General features: G+C 38.4%; 1 protein-coding gene across 1 annotated transcript in view; it reads right to left on the reverse strand.

The window, feature by feature from the left end:
- SLC39A10 (solute carrier family 39 member 10) overlaps positions 1-21,469 on the reverse strand; it is a 64,025-nt gene extending 42,556 nt beyond the window's left edge. The window contains exon 1 of the mRNA XM_024733631.1: positions 21,367-21,469. The gene's annotated coding sequence lies outside the window, so the exon portion shown is untranslated. The remainder of the gene's footprint in view (positions 1-21,366) is intronic.
- Positions 21,470-21,789: the final 320 nt, after the last annotated feature.

Genomic DNA, 21,789 nt, shown 5'->3' on the forward strand with positions numbered 1-21,789 from the left:
TTTCCTTGGTGCTTGGTCAACTAGATTTCGATATAGAAGAAAAATAAATTAAACTTGACCCCTACCTCACACCATATGTAAACATCAATTATAGATGGATTGTAAATGTAAATCTAAAACAGTAAATTTTAAAGTAAAACAGGGTCCAAAACTGTGCTGCACAATATGGTAGCCACTTGTCAAGGGCAGCTACTTAAATTTAAACTAACAACTTAATTAAAAATTCAGCTTCTTGGGAGTTCCCTGGCAGTCCAGTGGTTAGGACTTGGTGCATTCACTTTGGTGGCCCAGGTTCAATCCCTGTTTGGGGAACTAAGAACCCACAAGCTGCGCGGCACGGCCCAAAAGAAAAGCTCCCAAAACAACAACTGTTTCTCAGTCACCTAATTACATTTTAAATGCTCAATAGTCACATGTAGCTCATGGCTACCATACTGAACAGTGTAGACAAAGAACATGTCAATCATCACAGAAAGTTCTACTGGACAGCATGCTTCTAGAATATGGAAATATGATGTGATTCATTCATGCAATATTAAAGTTTTCTAGAATAAACAGGTCAAAGTCATTGTCCTCCTATATTTTATATAACCCACTATATCCAAAATATTATCATTTAAACATGTAATCAGTATAAAAATTATTAATGAAATTTTTACATTCTTTTTTATACTATGTCTTTGAAATCTGGCATGTATTTTATAGTTACAGACATCTTAATTCAGACTAGCCACATTTCAACAGCCACATGTGGCTACTGGCTACTGTACTGGAAAGTATAGATCTAGAAGATTTATTTGCGAGACTAGCTTCAAGACCTTCAAGATAGGACATAATGTGCATTATGAAGGAAAGACTGATCAAGTACACTACATTAAAATAAAGAAATTTCTATTCATCAAGAGATATCATTAAGAGACTAAAAAGGCAACAACAGATTGGGAGAAAATTATGGCAATGTTACTAGTCAATATATAAGGAACTTCTACAAATCAATATGAAAATTATGAGACAACTCAATGGAAAAATGGGAAATTTGAACGGGCACTTCATAAGAGGATAGCCAAATTATTAAGAAGCATATGAGGGCTTCCCTGGTGGCGCAGTGGTTGAGAGTCTGCCTGCCGATGCAGGGGACGCGGGTTCGTGCCCCGGTCCGGGAAGATCCCACATGCCGCGGAGCGGCTGGGCCCGTGAACCATGGCCGCTGAGCCTGCGCGTCTGGAGCCTGTGCTCTGCAACAGGAGAGGCCCGAAAGAGACTAAAAAGGCAACAACAGATTGGGAGAAAATTATGGCAATGTTACTAGTCAATATATAAGGAACTTCTACAAATCAATATGAAAATTATGAGACAACTCAATGGAAAAATGGGAAATTTGAACGGGCACTTCATAAGAGGATAGCCAAATTATTAAGAAGCATATGAAAGGATTCTCAACTTTAATAGTCATCAGAAAATTATAAATTAAAATCACAAGTAGATACCACGATATACCCACCAGAATGAGTAAAGTATAAAAGATGTAGGCAAGAATATGGATCAACTGGAACCTGCATATACTGCTGGTGGGACTGCAAATTGGTATCTTATGGAAAACTATTTAGCAGGATCTGCCAGAAATTGAACATAAGCATATCCACTCATATAGCAATTCTAGTCCTGGATATATGCAGAAATACATGTACAGAGACACAAAAAGACATGAGTGAACATGAAAGTTCACATAACTATTATTCATCATAGCTCAAAACAGGAAAAAGGCCAAATGTCCATCAACAGTAGAATGGATAAACAAAACAATAATTTTACAATGGAATACTGCACAGGAATGAAAATATAATCACAGATTCACACATTAACACAGATGAGTCTCACAAATTGAGACTGAGCCAAAGATAAATGCTAAATAAACTAGAGAGCAAAATTCTATTTATATAAAATTTAAAATGAGCAAAACTAAACCACGACAATGATTATTTTTTGAAGGGAAGGTAGAGGGTAATAACTGGGACTGGAAATTGTAGTAATGTTCTCTTTCTTTACTTGAGTAATGGTTACACAAATATGTTTACTCTGTGATAATTCATTGCACTTATCATACTCTGTACTTTTCTGTACACATACTGTACTTCAATTAAAAGTTTTTAAAAATCAAATTTTCTCCAGTGAAAACCAATTAGAAAATGTAATTATAAACAAAAATTATTAGGCTCCTAGAAATAAATAGAACAAGACCATTAAAAGGAGAAATGTATATGACATTATTTGCAAAAACTGGAGAGACACCACCTACATGGACGGAATAAATGGCATAAGGTATATAAAGTCTTCCCAAGTGTATATGCAAATCTAATTCAGTGTCAATCAAAATCCCGGAAGCTGTCTGCTTTTCGTGAGACTGCATAAGCTAATCTAAAAATTCATATGGATGAGCAAAAACCCAAGGACAACCAACACAGTTCAGAAAATTAGCAAGGTGATAAAGACTTCTTCTTATAAAGTTATATAACTAAAATAACAGAACTGGCAGAGGGCCATACAGATAGACCAAAGAAACAACAGAATTCAGAAAAAGAATCAATAGGGGCTTCCCTGGTGGCGCAGTGATTGAGAGTCCGCCTGCCGATGCAGGCGACACGGGTTCATGCCCCAGTCCGGGAAGATCCCACATGCCGCGGAGTGGCTGGGCCCGTGAGCCATGGCCGCTGGGCCTGCGCATCCGGAGCCTGTGCTCCACAACGGGAGAGGTCACAACAGTGAGGCCCGCGTACCACAAAAAAAAAAAAAAAAAAAAGAATCAATAATATTGATTGTGAAAAAATAGTTCTCCCTCACACCATACACAAATGTCAATTCCAAGAGGATTAAAAACCCAATGTGAAAAACAAAAAAATTCTTAACTTTTAGAATAAAATATAGGAGACTATCATGACTTTAGGCTAAGGAAAGACAAAAAAAGCACAAACCTTAAAAGGAAATTTTAGATAATTTAATTAAACTAAATTTTAGATAAGATGCAAAAAGCACAAACCTTAAAAGGAAATTTTGATTAATTATACTAAATTCTTTAAGTATTACTCTACAATAAAGAACACAATAAACAAAGTTTATGACAAGCTATACACTAAAAGATATTTGCAATGTGTATATATAAACAATGCATATAAAAGATCAGTATTCAGAACATATAAAACATATATATATATATAAATAAATACAAAACACTCCAATACTGCATAGACAATTATACAAAGGTTATAAACAGGACAGATGGTTAAGCAGTGACATGATCACTAACAATCTGGATAACACACCAAGACATTAAGAGGCAAAAATTAATATCTGAAAATACCAGGTGTTAAGCAAAAATCTAATGTAAAGAAATAGAAAATACCTTACACTGCTGGTGGGAGTATAAATTGGTGCAACCGTTTTGGGAAGCAATCTGACATTTACTGAAGCTGAATATGAATACACTCCACAGCCCCAAAATTCCACTTTTATCTATCTATCTACCCTAGAGAAACTCTTACACTATGCTCAGGAGACAAATTCAAGAATCTCTAACGCAGTATTGTTGATTTTTTTTTTTTAATGTTAACTATCTTGTAAATAACAGAATACTCAACTAAAAGTGGTTAAAACAAAGAGGAAAATTTCACATTAAAAAAGTTGGGGAGGGCTTCCCTGGTGACGCAGGGGTTGAGAGTCCGCCTGCCAATGCAGGGGACACGGGTTCGTGCCCCGGTCTGGGAAGATCCCACATGCCACGGAGCTAGGCCCGTGAGCCATGGCCGCTGAGCCTGCGCGTCCGGAGCCTGTGCTCCGCAATGGGAGAGGCCACAACAGTGAGAGGCCCGCGTACCGCACACACACCCACAAAAAAAAAAAAAAAAAAAAAAAAGTTGGGGAAAATGGTGGTTTCAGGACAATTACACAAGCAAAAACTCTCTCATCCTCAGATCTTTCTCCTCAGAATCTCAAGAAACTGCTGTTGCTACAACCACTCCATCCTTGCACAACCATATCCAAAGCACGGAAGGTTTATCTTTTCCTTTTCATCCAGGGAGAAAAATCTTTCCTGAAAGTTCCTCTCAGATTTCCCTTAACATATCTTTCATCAGGGCTGTACTATATACACAAAACAAAACTGGTAAAGGAAGAAATTACCATGATCGGCTTAGACAAATCGACATTCATTCTCTTGAGATTGGAAAGAAGCCACCTTTCCTATGCATATGGAGGGCATACTAACAGCAAGCAAAAAGGAGGTAAATGAGGAATGTCAGTTGATTATATAACCATTAGTGCCTGCCACAAACCTAAATGCCCATCAGTAGAAGAATGTATAAAAAAATATGGCATACTTATGTAATTAAAGATTATGCTAAAGTTATAAATGTGTGACTATGAAATACACAACAAACACAATTCTTAGAAACATAAAGAGTAAACTCCAAAAAGGTACATGTCATATCATTTATACACAATTAAAAACATGCAAAATACCTTAATTTGGGTTCTACATACATGTAGCAAGAGCTTAACATGGGGATGATCACATTATAGAGAGTGGTTATCTTTTCAGGAAGAAATGAAGGGGAGTCAGATGGTAGAGGAAGTATGCATATTTAGCTGCATCTGCAGTGTTTTATTTCTTAAAAAGTGAGGGGAATCTGAAGCAATGTGACAAAACATTTAATATTTGTAAAAGCAGCATAATGGGATTCAGGTGTGTGTTATACAGATCCTCCCCGACTTAAAGATGGGATTATGTCTCAACTCATCCTAACTTGAAAAATATCATAAGTTGAAAATGCATTTAACATACATAATCCACTGAACATCATAGCTTAGCCTAGTCTTCCTTAAATGCGCTCAGAGTACTTACATTAATTAGCCTACAGGTGGGCAAAATCATCTAACACAAAGCCTGTTTTATAATAATAATCTCATGTAATTTACTGAATACTGTACTAAAAGTGAAAAACAGAAGGTTGTATGGGTACAGAATGGTTTACCTTGGTGATCGCGCAGCTGACTGGGAGCTGCAGCTCGCTGCCACTGCCCAGCATCACAAGAGTGTACTGTACTGCATATCACTACCTTGGACAAAGATCAAAATTCAAAACGAATGGTTTCTACTGAATGCATAACGCTTTTGCATCACTGAAAAGTCAAAATATCGTAAATCGGAGTCCATCTGTATTGTATATACTTTTTGTAAGTTTGATACCTAACCGCCATCAGTGATTAATCAACGTGTTGGAGGAACAGCAGAAGCAGTATCATGGTTACCTGGGAACTTGTTAGAAATGTAAATTCTTGCACCCCACCCAGACCTACTAAATCAGGAACTCTGGGGTTAGGGCTCAGCACTGTGTCATTCAATCTTCCTAGTGAGTCTGATGCTAGCTAAAGTTTGAGAGCCACTACCTATACAAATTAATTATATAAACACTCCCATTGATTTCATATGATACTTAATTACATCGAATATTATGATTACCTGAATTAGGTTTAGTTATCACACGTGGTTTAAGAATTTTAGAAAATAATTAGTCTATAAAATATGTTTAATCCCAAAGCTACATTAAGTTTGAGATTTTGTTTTTAATCCAAACGCTTCCGTTTCTTATATAATAGTCTCATAGATAAAGTCACCATTTAAAACATAGTTTTACCTATACACTAATGAAGATGAAAGGGAACAGATGAAGACAATCGCTATTAAGCAGAAAGAGGACATTACACTCCCTACAATTACCTTGGTTTTCCACTTGGAGATGCTAGTGAAAGGCAATACTCTGAATGAATGCTGCTGGGTTCATTTGATATGTAAATGTCTTGTAGTTTCTTCAGTGAACATTATCTCACTGTCAAATGAATAGGTACCAGTGGTAAAAATAAAACATACATATAGGGCTTCCCTGGTGGCGCAGTGGTTGAGCGTCCGCCTGTCAATTCAGGGGACACGGGTTCATGCCCCGGTCCGGGAGGATCCCATATGGGAGAGGCCACAACAGTGAGAGGCCTGCATACCGCAAAAAAAAAACAAAAAAACAAAAAAAAAAACATATATATTGATCAGGCAACATCAAATGAATGACTCCATGAAACACAAAAACTGTGGGTGGTCTATATGAGTTTTAATTTGTGTCTACTTTTTGAGTGTATAGTACTCAATTTGTTTACTGCAAAGATTCTAATATCTAAAGTCACCTAATCATTTACATTCAAGAGAGCACGATAGGAATGCAAAATACATGAGTGACATCATAAAGGTAATATTAAATCTCTGTTAAGTATTTTGTTTGCTTGTTTGTTTTTGGGGGGGGGTGTTTTTTTTTTTGGCAGTACACGAGCCTCTCACTGTCGTGGCCTCTCCTGTTGCGGAGCACAGGCTCCGGACGCGCAGGCTCAGCGGCCATGGCTCACGGGCCTAACCGCTCTGCGGCACGCGGGATCTTCCCGGACCGGGGCACAAACCCGTGTCCCCTGCATCGGCAGGCGGACTCTCAACTACTGCGCCACCAGGGAAGCCCTCTGTTAAGTACTTTTCAAAGTAAATCATACATAAACTTTGCAACTTTAGTTTAGAACAGCTATATAGCAAGTGTGTGCCAAAGAATCACTTGAATGAAGTATGCATTTGTCAGCATAGACTAAGCAGCTATTGTAAAGAGACTTCTCTCAATGGGCGGTGGCTTAAGAAACAAGCAAGCTTATTTCCCTCTTAAAAACAGTCCAACACTTTAAGTATACCCTGCACCCAGCATGGATCTCATTCAGATTCGATGCGGAAGTCAAAAGCTTTTCAGACAAGCAAAAGCTAAGAGAATTCAGCACCACCAAACCAGCTTTACAACAAATGATGAAGAAACTTCTCTAGGTGGAAAACACAAGAGAAGAAAAAGACCCACAAAAACAATCCCAAAACAATTAAGAAAACGGTAATAGGAACATACATATCAATAATAACCTTGAGTGTAAATGGATTAAATGCCCCAACCAAAAGACACAGAACGGCTGAATGGATACAAAAACAAGACCCATATATATATGCTGTCTACAAGAGACCCACTTCAGACCTAGGGACACATACAGACTGAAACTGAAGGGATGGAAAAAGGTATTCCATGCACATGGAAATCAAAAGAAAGCTGTAGTAGCACTAGTCGTATCAGATAAAATAGCCTTTAAAATAAAGACTGTTACAAGAGATAAGGAGGGACACTACATAATGATCAAAGGATCAATCCAAGAAGAAAATGTAACAATTATAAATGTTTATGCACCCAACATAGGAGCACCTCAATACATAAGGCAAATGCTAACAACCATGAAGGAGAAATTGACAGTAACACAAATATAGTAAGGGACTTTAGCAACGCACTTACATCAACAGACAGATCATCCAAACAGAAAATAAATAAGGAAACACAAACTTTAAATGACCAGATAGATCTAATTGATATTTATAGAACATTCCACCCAAAAGTGACAGAATACATTTTCTTCTCAAGTGCACATGGAACATTCTCCAGGATAGATCACATCTTGGGTCACAAATCAAGCCTTGGAAAATTTAAGAAAATTGAAATCGTAACAAGCATCTTTTCTGACCACAAAGCTATGAGACTAGAAATCAATTACAGGAAAAAACAGTAAAGAAAACCAAATACATGGAGGCCAAACAGTGCGTCATGAAATAACCAAGAGATCACTGAAGAAATCAAAGAAATTAAAAAATAAAAATCAAAGAAATTAAAAAATAGAAACAAATGACAATCAAAACACCACAACCAAAAACCTATGGCACACAGCAAAACCAGTTCTAAGAGGGAAGTTTATAGCAATTCAATCTCACCTCAAAAAACAAGAAAAATCTCAAACAATCTAACACTACACTTAAAACAGGTAGAGAAAGAAGAACAAAGAAAACTCAAAGTGAGTAGAAGGAAAGAAATCATAAAGATCAGAGCAGAAATAAATGAAATAGAAATGAAGAAAACAATAGCAAAGATCAATAAAACTAAAAGCTGGTTCTTTGAGAAGATAAAATTAATAAAACCTTAGCCAGACTCATCAAGAAAAAAAGGGAGAGGACAGAAATCAACAAGATTAGAAATGAAAAAGGAGAAATCACAATTGACACTGCAGAAATACAAAAGATTATAAGAGACTACTACAAACAATTATATGCCAATAAAATGGACAGCCACGAAAAAATGGACAAATTCTTGGAAAGGTACAATTTTCCAAGACTGAACCAGGATGAATTAGAAAATATCAACAGACCTATCACAAGTAATGAAATTGAAACCATAATTTAAAATCTTCCAGCAAACAAAAGTCCAGGACCAGATGGCTTCACAGGCGAATTCTATCAAACATTTAGAGAAGAGCTAACACCTATCATTCTCAAACTCTTCCAAAAAATTGCAGAGGGAGAAACACTCCCAAACTCATTCTATGAAGCCACCATCACCCTGATACCAAAACCAGAAAAAGATATCACAAAAAAAAGAATATTATAGACTAATATCACTAATGAACATAGATAGATGCAAAACTCCTGAACAAAATACTAGCAAACAGAATCCAACAGCACATTAAAGGATCATACACCATGATCAAGTGGCGTTTATCCCAGGAATGCAAGGATTCTTCAAATATACCCAAATCAATCAATGTAATAATCCATATTAACAAACTGAAGGAGAAAAACCACATGATCATCTCAATAGATGCAGAAAAAGCTTTCGACAAAATTCAACACCCACTTATGATAAAAACTCTCCAAAATGTGGGCACAGAGGGAACCTACCTTAACATAATAAAGGCCATATATGACAAATCCACAGCAAGCATCATGGTGAAAAGCTGAAAGCATTTCCACTAGTATCAGGAACAAGACAAGGATGTCTACTCTCGCCACTCTTATTCAACATACTTTTGGAAGTCCTAGCCACAGCAATCAGAGAAAAAAAAGAAACAAAAGGAATACAAATTGGAAAAGAAAAGGTAAAACTGTTACTGTTTGCCAATGACATGATACTATACATAGAAAATCCTAAAGATGCCATCAGAAAACTACTAGAACTAATCAATACATTTGGTAAGGTTGCAGGATCCAAAATTAATGCAAAGAAATCTGGCATTCCTATACACTAACAATGAAAAATCAGAAAGAGAAATTAAGGAAACATTCCCATTTACCACTGCAACAAAAAGAATAAAATACCTAGGAATAAACCTGCCTAAGGAGGCGAAAGACCTGTACTCAGAAAACTACACATTCATGAAAGAAATCAAAGATGACAAAAACAGATGGAGAAATATACCAGGTTCTTGGATTGGAAAAAGCATTATGAAAATGACTATACTACCCGAAGCAATCTACAGATTCAATCCAATCCCTATCAAACTACCAATGGTATTCTTCACAGAATTAGAACAAAAAATTTTACAATTCATATAGAAACACAATAGACCCCGAATAGCCAAAGCAATCTTGAGAAAGAAAAATGGAGGAATCAGGCTACCCAACTTCAAACTATACCATAAAGCTACAGTAATCAAGACAGTATGGTACTGGCACAAAAACAGAATTATAGATCAATGGTACAGGATAGAATGCCCAGAGATATACCCACACACATATGGGCACCTAATTTACAACAAAGAAGGCAAAAACATACAATGGAGAAAAGACAGCCTCTTCAATAAGTGATGCTGGGAAAACTGGACAGCTACATGTAAAAGAAAGAAATTAGAGGGACAGCTTCAAGATGGCAGAGGAGTAAGATGTGGAGATCACCTTCCTCCCCACAAATACCTCAAAAATACATCTACATGTGGCACAGCTCCTACACAACACCTATGGAACCTGGCAGAAGACCTCAGACTTCCCAAAAGGCAAGAAATTCCCCACGTACCTGGGTAGTGCAAAAGGAAAAAGTAAAAACAGAGACGAAAGAATAGGGACAGGACCTGCACCTCTGGGAGGGAGCTGTGGAGGAGGAAAAGCTTCCACACGCTAAGGAGGCCCTTCACTGGCGGAGATGGTGGGTGCATCAGGGGGAAGCTTTGGAGTCACGGAGGACAGCGCAGCAATAGGGGTGCAGATGGCAATGCGGACAGATTCCCACACAGAGGATCGGTGCTGACCAGCACTCACCAGCCTGAGAGGCTTCGCTGCTCACCCACCAGGGCAGCTGGTGGCTGGGAGCTGAGGCTTGGGCTTCAGAGGTCAGATCTCAGGGAGAGGACTGAGGTTGGCTGCATGAACACAGACTGAAGGGGATTGGTGCGCCACAGGTAGCTGGGAGGGAGTCCAGGAAAATGTCTGGAACCGCCTAAGAGGCAAGAGAACGTTGTTTCAGGGTGCACGAGGAGAGGGTATTCAGAGCACCACCCAAACAAGCTCCAGAGACGGGCTCGAGCCATGGCTATCAGCGCAGAGAGACAGGCATGAGACGCTAAGGCTGCTACTGCAGCCACCAAGAAGCCTGTGTGCAAGCACAGGTCACTATCCACACCTCCCCTCCAGGAAGCCTGTGAAGCCTGCCACGCCTAGGGTCCCATGATCCAGGGACAACTTACCCAGGAGAACACGTCATGCTTCAGGTGTTACAACATCACACCGGTCTCTGCCACCACAGGCTCGCCCCAAATTCTGTACCCCTCCCTCCCCCTGGCCTCAGTGAGCCAGAGTCCCCTAATCAGCTGCTCCTTTAACCCCATCCTGTCTGGGCCTGGAATAGATGCCCTCAGGCAACGTACACGCAGAGGCAAGGCCAAATCCAAAGCTGAAGCCCAGGAGCTGTGTGAACAAAGAAGAGAAAGGGAAATCTCTCCATGGAGCCTCAGGAGCAGAGGATTAGATCTCCACAATCAAACTGAGGATTAGATCTCCACAATCAAACTGATGGACCCTGCAACTGTGGAATACCTGAAGAGACAACGAATCATCCCAAAATTGAGGCGGTGGACTTTGGCAGCAACTGTAGACTTGGGGTTTGCTTTCTGCATCTAATTTATTTCTGGTGTTACGTTTATCTTAGGTTAGTATTTAGAGCTTATTATCATTGGTAGATTTCTTTATTGATTTGGATGCTCTCTTCCTTTTATTTATTTATTTTTTTCCTTTTTCTCCTTTTGTGTGCATGTGTATGCTTCTTTGTGTAATTTTCTCTGTAGAGATTTGCTTTTACCATTTGTCCTAGGGTTCTGTCTGTCCTATTTTTCTTTTTAGTATACTTTTTGGAGCTTGTTATCATTGGTGAATTTGTTTTTTGATTTGGTTGCTCTCTCTTTCCTTCCTCTTTTTTTTTTTTTTACTTTTTAATTTTTAAATATACAAAAGAAACCCTATAAAAACAAACCCAAAACAATTAAGAAAATGGTAATAGGAACACACATATCAATAACTACCTTAAATGTAAATGGATTAAATGCTCCAACCAAAAGACACAGACTGGCTGAATGGATACAAAAACAAGACCCATATATGTGCTGTCTACAAGAGACCCACTTCAGACCTAGGCATACATACAGACTGAAAGTGAGGGGATGGAAAAAGATATTCCATGCAAATGGAAATCAAAAGAAAGCTGGAGTAGCAATTCTCATATCAGACAAAACAGACTTTAAAAAAAAGACTATTCCAAGAGACAAAGCACACTACATAATGATCAAGGGAACAATCCAAGAATAAGATATAACAACTGTAAATATTTATGCACCCAACAAAGGAGCACCTCAACACTTAAGGCAAATGCTAACAGCCATAAAAGGGGAAATCGACAGTAACAAAATCATAGTAGGGGACTTGAACACCCCACTTTCACCAATGGACAGATCGTCCAAAATGAAAATAAATAAGGAAACACAAGCTTTAAATGATAAATTAAACAAGATGGACTTAATTGATATTTATAGGACATTCCATCCAAAAACAACAGAATACACTTCCTTCTCAAGTGCTCATGGAACATTCTTCAGGATAGATCATATCTTGGGCCACATATCAAGCCTCGGTAAATTTAAGAAAATTGAGATCGTATCAAGTATCTTTTCTGACCACAACACTATTAGACTAGATATCAATTACAGGAAAAAACCTGTAAAAAGTACAGACACATGGAGGCTAAACAATACACTACTTAATAACCAAGAGCTCACTGAAGAAATCATAGAGGAAATCAAAAAATACCTAGAAACAAATGACAATGAAAACACGACGACCCAAAACCTATGGGATGCAGCAAAAGCAGTTCTAAGAGGGAAGTTTATAGCACTAGAATCCTACCTCAAGAAACAATCAACATCTCAAATAAACAACCTAACCTTACACCTAAAGCAATTAAAGAAAGAAGAACAAAAAGCCCCCAAAGTTAGCAGAACTGAAGTCTCTGCTTTTCAAGCTTTCATTACAAGGAGTCTGGAACCATAATGTAGAAAGCCATGTATGATATTCCTATGCCTGTTGTGCTGCTTGTGAATACAAAGAGCATCTGAGATTAGTAAATGCATGAGGTGGGATACCTTTATCAGTCACAAAATATTGTGAGGCCTTTTGAAGCTACTAAAATGTTTACAATTTTAGTTACCCTTTCAATAAATAAGCTTCAACTTCTTTCCACTACAGATGCATGTAAACCTACACAACATATAATCACAAAGAGGACTTAAAAGACAGAGCACTAACCTTAGGACCTGAATTAGACACACATGCCTTCTCCCTTCAACTTCCAGAGCTGTATTCTCTTTCAACTCATCACCCCTCAGTTACCTTCATTCTAAGAATCGTTACTGCCACTGCCTTAAATCTTTATTACTCCATTCATCTTCACTCTTACTTTGTTTTCCTTTTTCAGCATCTTGTCACTGTTACATGACCCTGATTTTGTACTAGCTTGCCATTCATAAGCACTGCCAGCTAAAATGATCTCTCCTTTCCATAATGTTAGGAAAAAAAAAAAAAAAAATCACAGAAAACCCAGGAAAATTTTTTTTTTTTTTTTTTTTTTTTTGCCACACAGCACAGCTTGTGGGATCTTAGCTCCCTGACCATGGATGGAACCTGCGCCCCTTGCATTGGAAGCTTGGGGTCTTAACCACTGGACTACCAGTGAGGTCCCCAGGGCAATATTTTCATAACAGTAACATTTTTTTGATGCTGCTGACAACACAGACTACTTCTTCCTCACCAGGGAAGCTTTCTACTGTTTAATTTTAGCTGTCCTTACAGTTATTTGAACAAAGTTAAATGATTCAGTTCTGCCATTTAGCAGAATCTTACAAAAGTATAGTTCAAGTGTCAAAGCTACTTAATTTTTACTAGCAAACAACCAATTCATTGTCAAGTTATCAATCCATCTTTATTATCAAGTTCAACCTTGTCCAACATAAAGAAAACTACATAAATTATATAAACATAGTCTTCTTAAGGCACATTCTCTTTCTTAATAGAATCACACTCAGATACACAGACTGCAGTAGATTTTGTAATATACAGATACATTGAAAAAGAAAAAAATTATTAATGCCGGGGCGGGGTGGGGGGGGAAGTTGTGCAGGAAAAGTAACAGTTTATTACAATGACTCAATTGTAAATAACATTCACAGTCATAAAAATATAACACTAAATACTGTTCTAAACCAAAATTATTCAATACAATTGTACTGAAAAACTGGGGTATAGGAAATGAGTACATGGAGAGGTGGAAAGAGTGCTAAATCCGAAGCAGACAATGACTAAAACTGAAAATCAGCAAGTTATGAACATGTTGGAGACATAGCAGTGAAAAGCAAAATAATTAGAGAAACTAAAGGAGTTCCTTATCTCTCTAGACAGAACGTAAAAGAAGCCAGGCAGGAGACTGATTTTTCTTTTCCCTAAAAACTTTAAAGAACTGTATTCATGCATAACTTTGAAAAAACTAAATATAAAAGTCAGCAATTATAAATCTTAAAAAAAGTTTCTGTTGAACAAAATCACATTTATGTCACATGTGGAAGAAAATGAATTACAGTTTCAAGATTTTCACAAGCATTTGTTTACAGGGTTTTAATCACAATATGTAATCATTTTAATTTCAATTTGTGCTATTATTTTTAGTTACTGGCTTGGATAAGTCCAAGATGTGGGGAAAGACCACAAAAGTTTGAATACTTTTCAGGTCTTGTTACATACTTCCAAATTGTTTTCTAGAGCAATTAAGTTTGGTTATACTGCCACCAGTAGTACGGTCATAGTATTCTCATTAGTAGTTGGTATTATTAATTTTGGAACAGGTAAAATTACCTTATTCTTATATTCAAATTATTCCTGGTGTCTCAATATTTTTATAAACATGCATGAGCTTTTACATAACATGGCTTGGTCATATTTTCCGCAGAAAACATCTTCAATTCTGTCTAATGCCTTTTTACTTTGATTACAATGTTTTCCCTTTCACGTATAGACATTTTCACGTACATGCACTGAAACCCGTGAACATCTTTTGCAATTTCTTTATGACTTCTAAATTTAATGTTTTTTCTCCCTATATTTAATATATATTTTCTTCTTTGAAAAAAAGCAATAATTAAAATTAACATGACCCCTAACATCCATTTCTTTTTTAGGGAAAATAAAACATCCACTGAACTAACAAACAATAGTCTTATATCTGTTAACTAAGAAAGTTTACGTTTTAGCCTCAGTAAAACTTTCAAGTACTTGTGTTTAGGCAGAAATCTTCAGGGGAAAAGCTTTAACATTTTTTATAAATCATAAATTACATTATGTATTATATAATACTGTATTTACAGTGAACTTAAACAACACTTTCTTAAAATTTTCAGTGATTTGATTTGTAGCTACTTGGTTTCCTTCTTCAGTTTTTAAAAATTGATTATTTTCTTGAAAATAAACTTTTTATTTACACTGGTTATATATATCAAATTATTCACTTTATTTTAAAAACTAGAGTATGCTCATTTAAAACAAAAATCTTGGGCTTCCCTGGTGGCGCAGTGGTTGAGAGTCCACCTGCCGATGCAGGGGACACGGGTTCGTGCCCCGGTCCGGGAAGATCCCACATGCCGTGAAGCGGCTGGGCCCGTGAGCCATGGCCGCTGAGCCTGCGCGTCTGGAGCCTGTGCTCCACGGCGGGAGAGGCCACATTGGTGAGAGGCCCGCGTACCGCAAAAAAAAAAAAAAAATCTTAAAATATGTTTTAAACATTAACAAGTTACAAAGTCAGCTGAAATTCTACATTAAAAAAGGTCCATGGGAAAAGAAAACATGATCTGTTGCTTTATGATATATATTATATACAATACATAATATCTAATTGTTCTCTGTAAGTATATACAATAATGTAATAGTTAAATATTACATTATAATTACATAAAATATTTTTCTAATATAGTTTTACTGATCTCATTGATTTACAATGTAATAATAAATCATATTTTATTCTACATATCTTGATAAGGTACATAAATCAATCTTTCCATAGCCCCCTTCATCAAGAGGCTATGTTCTTCTACAACATAGCACAAAGTATACTTCTTCACATGTAAACAGCATAAAGTAATGATTCATCTTCAGCAAAGGTACACTAAGAAGAATTACACCAAAACACTTGTTCACAGGCCTGTAAACATGCAATCATGAACTGCTTTATGAGGGGAGTGGGAGGAGAGGAAAAAGGAGGAAAGGGGACAGGAGGAAGGGGCAGGGAGAAGGCATAAAAAATATGAACATTTTCTGCTCTGAAGGAGGTACAAGGAAGACACAGTCACCTGTTAAATTAGAGATGGTAAACTGTGACAGTGATAGAGTTAAGTAGTAGCTCAAGGTTGAAGGCCACATTCCAAATCCAAGCATCATAAATAAAGGTGCTATTCCTCCTACAGAGGAAAATGGAAAGGGGGAGAGACAAAAAGCTTCTACACTATTTAGGTGAAGAATACCTGAGAACTCACATTATTACCCATTCATTTAGATTTGAATGCTTTTATACTAAAGTATCTTACTCATATAGGTAGTAGGAAAATGTAAGTATTTTAAAAGCAGCAACACATCAAATAATGACAGAATATGAAGAACTGGATCCAGGAGTTGGCTGACTTAAAAGGGTCAGATATTTAATATTTTAGGTTTTGCAGGCAGTAGTCTCTGTGGCACCTACTCAATTCTGCCATTATGGTACAAAGCAGCAATATACAATATATATAAATGTACAAGGAAGCTGTGTTCCATCAATACTTAATTTAGAAAAGCAGACTGATTTGGCCCAAGGCCATAGCTTCCTGACCCCTGACTTAATCTACACATTTTTTAAAACTTACCAATTCAACAGACAACTACAGGGCAAACCACTATTGTAAAACTCAAACATTCACTGAATATATAAAGTGAATTCAGAAAAAAGTTTAGAGGCACGAAGGCACATCTGAAATGATTTTTTATTTACAGACATTAAAGCAACAGGGCAGTGGGATATATGCATTTGTGACCTTGTTACTACAACTGAAAACGATTTAATTTTCTGCTTCTATATGAATGAAAACAAATGCAAAAACTCAAGTGATCACTAACTGACAAGTCTTCGATACTTACTAGAGCATTAAAAATAACTCTTTCACACAGTACTTCACAGTAACTCTAATAACAATACTTCTGGGTCCTATGAAAGCACATAATCTTATATTAATAAGATAAAGATATTTCCGACAACATTCTGATTCACTTCTCTAATCCCCAAAAACCTCTTTTCTGAATGCGTTGGATGGTCCCTCAAAACAGTGTACACATTAAGGGTAAACACCGTTGTTAGAAATGTTAATGCAAGAACAATTACCTGATACCTCCTCTTTCAGCAGTAAAATATACAATATAATGGGTAAATATAAACTATAAAATTACAAAATCATATACCACTAACTCCTAATGAAAATAATTGAAACACTACTTGAAAAAGATTTTAGATTTTATCCCTATACTTACAAACCTGTAACCACCACGCCATTCTAATAACATCTTTTAACATTAAAAGTCTATTAAATATCCAATTCTTATATCTGGCAACAACAAAAAAAGAAAACCTTATGTTCTGATAATAGAATCTGACACTATTTTTTTATGATGTGCTATGACAATAAACTATTGTGTTCTGAACATTGAAAGTGTGGTCTCTTAAGCAGTTGGAAATAATTTCAATAATGCTATTGTTATTTAAAGCTTTACAATTTCAGTTGAAAATTGCCTTCATAACTACTGAACACACTTTTGAATATTCTGATTGTAGTAAATATTTGTCAAGAATATATTTGCTTATTTTGGAAAAACCTAAAAGTCATTGTGTGGTCTAGTCACAAAACTTATTAGAAAATAATGAAAAAAAAAAAGAAAATAATGAAAATGAAAAAAGTAGTTTGGAATATTACTAACTGATATAATTTGAAATCTTGAGTTTACATAAATGACTATGGGAAATCTTGTGGTTATTACAGGTCCTTGAGGCTCTATTTTTCAAAAATCATTCTATAAAAGTCAAAGTTCCAAAACACTTGAACTTAAAAAAAAAAAGCTCACCACGTGATTTTAACATTATTTTCAGTACAGTGGAGACAACACAAAGTTATATGGGACTAAATTAAGCCAGAAGCAGCCCAGACTGAAGTAATTGCTGCTATTCATATGCAAAGCTAACTTCAAAGATACACATTTAATATATAGCCCTCTTCCTGTTTGAAAACACCCCCAACATAACTTGCAAGGAAACTTGGCCTTATATTGTTCTACCTCCACCCAAACTCACCCCCATTCAGAAAACTAGGGTTAAAAGCAATCAAAGTTAACCAGTTCAAAATGACTCTTATTAGTAACACTAACCAGCTGGAGGAAATCTCAAGGTAGACTAGATAAATAGCACTAAGGAATCTAATTATAACTTAAACAGTCTTGTTTTAGGAAAAGGTGAAGATGAAGAAGGTAAGTGCATGAAAGCTTCAAAGGGAATCAAACACTAGGGGGCAGCATCAAACTGTTGGGACAAATAGCACTCTTCTAACTTGTAAACTTGAAGCTAAAGTTAGTATATTTTTAATGAGAATTACACTTATAATGAAAAATGGCTTAATAGGGTTATAAAACCTGTTATAAAGGAAAAAAACTAGCTTTCTGTTTTTATTACCTGCACTTCTTTTCCATTTCCTACTGTGTGCTTTCTTTTGCATCTTATGAATACGTTTTAAATGCACTCATGATAAAGTCCTTTTGATATAAAATTTTTTTAAAATGAGCATTTCCATTCTTGAGGTAGACACTACACAGACAAGGGCTGACATATCAAAATCCAAAGTATTAATATTTCCTTGGGTTAATACTGAATTTAAATTTTGTATCACTCATTTAACATTTTTAACTCGATTAAAGAGCTTGACAACCAAGCTTTGCACATTCACTGAATAAGGTGTCACGAGCATTATGTCACAAAAAGCTGTGGAGTGTGTGTCCCTCAAGGAATTTAGTCTGGCAGGGAAAACAAGATATATGTATGTAATTATAAATTAGAAAATGCAAAAGCAGAAAAAATTCTATGAATTATTACATATGAATAACAACAATAAGATAATTTTATCCCCGCAATGGCCCAGTAGAGACCATTAAACCTCATTCTGGAATCAAGACAGAAAGTAGTCCTTCAGCTGCTAATGAAGAACTGAAACGTCTATGCAGAAAGAAGGTAAAATGAATTATCTGTAGCCCTTTAGCTCATTAAGTCATTTCAAGGTCACAGTAAACCCATGAGGTAGGTTTTTCTAGTACTTCAAGTTCACAGATAAAAGATTAAGATAAAGCAACTTGCTCAAGGTAACCAAACTAGTTAATAATGGGTCAGTTTTGAACCTTAAGTCTCACTCCAAAGCTGTACATTCTTTCCAATAACGGCCAAAACTGGGGGTAGAGGAAGTGGGGGAGAGGTGGGTAATAGAATAGTAACAACGTAAATTCGCTTTAATTAAAAGCAAATGATTCCTGTTGTTGAATAATTTCCCTTGTTATAATACCTATACCCTGTATTCTCCATAAATCTGTTTAAAAACAAACAAAAACACCCCCTAGACTAGTACCTGCATACCAGACTTGAGGCCTCCTACTTCAAATCAAGTGCTCAAAAAAGGGGAAGAACTGTGTTGGCTTTTAAGCTATCTGTTAGTAGAATACAAATTAACATGAAGAATAAGTAAAGGTTATCATGCAATATATTATCGATGTCACCTCATAGTTAACCACTTCTTTTAAAGTAGCACAAAGTCATTCTTACACAGGGGTTCTTAACCAGGGGGCTGTGTAAAGAATTCAGGTTTGTGAATTTGGATACGGAAGACAGACATATCTAATTGTAATTGATCTCTGAAATGTAGTTATCCCTTCAGTTATAAATGTAGGCAAAAAGCACAGTAATATGCAGCACCTGACACTATTAATATAAATCATTCAAATTAAATCCTATAAAGATCATTTACAGTCCTCACTAGTTTGAAATTAGTCATCAGACCTGCCACTACTCTTGATATTTAATGCTTTACTAAAGCATGAATTACTTCATCATAAATATTTAACATTTGGGTAATTATATTTCAATACAACTGGTTTCTCTTGTAATCCTACGTTTTCCATACATTTAAACTCATCATTCAGAGTTTCATCAAACAAAAAAATTTTAAAAGGCCCTCCAGTACATTTATTATTTTCTTTTCTTCAAATCACTCATCGTTGATACTACCTATTTCTCTCTCCTATGGGAGTACTCAGCACATGGAGGGATGTAAGTTGTCTGGTGTGGACCCCAAAGTCTAGAGCAAGAGACTGCCTCAAGGTACTTAAAATTTGTAGAATTGTAAGTCCTAACAAAAAACAGTACACAAGTCTTGACTTAAGGCTTTCAACTGCATTACTACAATCAACTACATTCTAAATCTCCAGCTTTTCCCATATATTACTTCTTGTTCTTAATTATGTAGAATTTAGATACCCATCAAAAAAAAAAAAAACCCCACACAAATGAAATGCAAACTTGTCACATGCTTGTTTTGCTCCAAGAATGACTCAGTTCCAAGGTAAAACTAGAGAACTGAACAGCGTAAAAGAGGTTAAAGTTAAAAATAAACACACACACAGTATAACCTACCATCTTCTTTTTAAATTATGTGCTTTAATGTCACTCTTTATTACTTAAAACAGGGACTTGAATGAAGGACCCTTCCAACTGAGGGCTGCGGATCCTGCTTCTTCCTCCTGCCCAGCTCATAAAGACAGCCCATGTGGACAGACTCCCACGTGAACAGTTCTTTACAGAAGCCACAGGAAGACCTCCAACGTCACGTCGCCTGCGCCCTCACCAGGCCCCCTTCTTAGCCTGGGCACTCAGGGGTCCCAAGGGGGAAGCAAGGAGTTGAGCAGATCCCGAGACCCGGGGAGGGGGCCGCGAAGGTTCCCCGACGTACTGCCGCAGCAGGGCCCCCCATCGCTCTCAGCCAAAGAGCTTTCAGGAACAAAGCCTGGGCTGCCGTGCCACCTCCCGGCCCACCCGAACTCCCCCTCCGACCCAGCCCCAGCCCAACCCGAGCCCTCAGCTCCAGGGACCCCAGCTGGCTTCAACATTAACCACCCCGCGCCCCGCCTCGGCTTTCCGGTTGGTAGGGGAGAATGCAAGCTCCCACGAGGCCTCCCGCGGTAGGAACACAGGCGCCACCGTCCGTTAGCCTCCCGGGGCCGGAACAGCGGCGCCCAGGCTCCATCCCGGGGTCACCGTGATACACCGGAGAGGACCACGCGAGAGGAAGAACAGGGGTGTTCGCCGAGACCGGACTGCGGATCCTCCCACCCTCGGGCCACCGTGTCCCCGCCTCCGGCGGCGACGCCACCCTCGGCCCCCAGGCCGCCCGCGCGTAGCCCCCCAACCGCCACCTTCTGCCCAGTGGTCACTGCCCCACTCTCCGCGCGGCCCCCAGCCTCGGCAGGGGGCTAAGTTGGGCGCGGGTCCCGCACGCGGGGCGGAGGCTGCCCAGCCGCTAATCCCGCGGCAGCCCAGAGCGCACACGAGGAGCTGCGGCACCCCACGCGCAGCCCACAGCGCGCTCTGCCCGGCTCGCCGCCACCGCCGCCGCCGCCGCCAACGACAGCAGCAGCTACGGGAAGCCCAGCGCCCGGATCCCCGAGGGACTCAGCCACGACTCCCCGGTCCTTGTCTCCCTTTCTACCCCCACCCCGCTGTCCCGGGACTCGCAGTCTCCGCCGCGCAAGGGGCCGGTTCTGGGGGAGGGAATGTAAACAAATCGGGGTTTTATAGTTACCTCACACTCGAGTGCCGTGTGCATCTCCTCTCCGCTCGGTACCAAACCCCGGCTGCACTAAATCGTGTATTCACCAAAGCCGGCTGCGCCAACTGCGTCGCGGAGACCTGAGCGTCAGACACCACGCTACGCTAGCGGCGTACACGGCCCACTCAGGTCCTTGCGCAGCCGCACCCCGTCCGCCTATGGGTGTTACGCTCTGGGCGTACACTCACCACCCAGCCATTCACTTCGAATAACGCAACTTGCGTAGCGGAACTGCACCATTCGTGGATTCCACACGGACCGTGAGAGCAATAGGAAATTCGAGTCTACGCAAAGTGCGGAGCTCCGCGGCTCCGCGCTAGTTTTGTTCCAAGAAAAGACGCCGCGAGGTAGTTGGGGCGGCTTCTAACGCATGCGTGGAGCGCTCTTTTACCTCTC

This window comes from Neophocaena asiaeorientalis, unplaced genomic scaffold (genome assembly GCF_003031525.2).
Source record: "Neophocaena asiaeorientalis asiaeorientalis breed wild unplaced genomic scaffold, Neophocaena_asiaeorientalis_V1.1 scaffold24, whole genome shotgun sequence".
NCBI classification, from domain to species: domain Eukaryota; kingdom Metazoa; phylum Chordata; class Mammalia; order Artiodactyla; family Phocoenidae; genus Neophocaena; species Neophocaena asiaeorientalis.